The sequence below is a fragment of the Symsagittifera roscoffensis genome, chromosome 5, assembly GCF_963678635.1.
Source record: "Symsagittifera roscoffensis chromosome 5, txSymRosc1.1, whole genome shotgun sequence".
Classification (NCBI taxonomy): domain Eukaryota; kingdom Metazoa; phylum Xenacoelomorpha; order Acoela; family Convolutidae; genus Symsagittifera; species Symsagittifera roscoffensis.
In genome coordinates, this window is record NC_087066.1 from 37,571,755 (window position 1) to 37,573,513 (window position 1,759).

Genomic DNA, 1,759 nt, shown 5'->3' on the forward strand with positions numbered 1-1,759 from the left:
GTTACGGTTACGTTGCAGCATCCGGTTCAGAAAGGCAAAAATAGCTTTAGAAAATGAACACAAGCGGGATGCGATTTACACACAAAAAAGTGCGCGTTTGAGTGTGCGTTATAAAAAGTGCGTGTTTGAGTAAGGTACGAATAAAATTGGCAAAACTCTAAAGCGATTTTCGTCTATTGTATTTTCATCTTTTGGTTTTGTCGCAGATGCGCAAAAATAACTCCGCGTTTTAATAAATAAAGAAGGAAAAATATTGATGTTCTTAGAAAATTGAAGCTCAGATGCAAAATAAATTGTCGCACTTACGATTAACAGTTTTCAATTTGACATTCACTGCAAATTCAAAATAAGTTAACCTTATTGAAAATAATTGGAAATAAAAAAAGGTATGAATCATAATCAAGCTTTACTTGAGTCATATCAATGCCATACTTGATCATATCAATGCATTTTGGGTGAGGAATGCTTATTTGAAGGTTCAATGGAAACTAGAACGCAAGAAAAACAAAAGTCTGTATTTATGAGATCGGATCTGGGATTTTCGATGGTATCAAAAATTTTCAAAAATTTGACAAACTCTTTAGTTCGACCAATTTGATTTCTCTCCGAACAAAAAAGTTTAAGACCTCATTGCGCTATACAAATAAGCGTTGCAGTAAAACTTGCAAAAAATATGCCGTTAAAACTGTTTTGAGCATTTTCGGGAAGTTTCGACGAAAAAATTTTGCATTTTAGGCGCGCAGCCCTCCGTCTACTTAGTGTACATTGGCGGATAAAAATGTCCTAAAAAGGTACCGAATGTTATTTCGTGTTGAGTGCGTCCCCACCGCACTATATTTGCTACTGAGCAGAATCTACGGCTGTTTCATGGATGATGTCCGGATGCCACTGGAGTTTCATGAGAAATAATCGATTCGAATGGGTTGAACTTAAAAAGTTTCCGTTTTAATGGGTTGGATCTACTTAACAATCGCCCTCCCTGTGGTATCTACTAAAGAATTGCCACCCTTATAAAAAAGGCAGTAAATTAGCACTAGACCGTTGTATTTAAAATTTGAATTATGCTGTAATCTGATTGGTGAAAAAAAAAATCGACAACTTAATAATTGCCCCCTTCTTGAAGGGGGGGGGGGGGGGGCGATTGTCAAAAAGGTCCCATGTGTTATAATTAAATTATAAAAAATTTGAATGGACTGGAAATTCTCCTCCAGAAAATTAACCGGATGATAGTGATAGTCAGTTGAACTCCATTATAAAGCCCTCACTAACCAAAATGGATAAAAATCAATTATCTACAGCAAAATACACAGATTTCAGATCTGCTGTAATTTTATAGAGTAAAACATCAATTATGTAGTTTTAATTATAGATTCTAATGCATTTTGTTTTGCAAAAATTTTATACTCCATATCTTCATTAAGATATCATTACCAAAACAATCTAAAACTATTTTTTTTGTATCAAATTTCATGCAAACTGTATGAAGTTCGTATACAGATTAATGACAGATTATCTACAGATTATATACTGATAATATACAGATTATATACAGACTATAAACAGATTATATACAGACTTTATACAGACTTTATACAAATATATAGATTTTCTCAACACACTGGCCAATCAGATAATAAGATTCTTTTGAACTAAAATTATAATGCAGAATTTTCATTTTTTGTACTTTTCATTTTTGAAAATAAGTTGCAGCAAAAACTAGTAACTTTTTATTAATTTTTCTTATTTTTTAATGATTTGT

The 1,759-nt window shown here is 32.4% G+C and overlaps 1 protein-coding gene across 1 annotated transcript in view; it reads right to left on the minus strand.

Moving 5' to 3' along the window:
* LOC134846432 (uncharacterized) overlaps window positions 1-111 on the minus strand; it is a gene marked incomplete in the record, with an annotated part of 5,641 nt that extends 5,530 nt beyond the window's left edge. The window contains 1 exon segment of the mRNA XM_063863787.1: window positions 12-111.
* Between the last annotated feature and the right edge of the window lie 1,648 nt (window positions 112-1,759).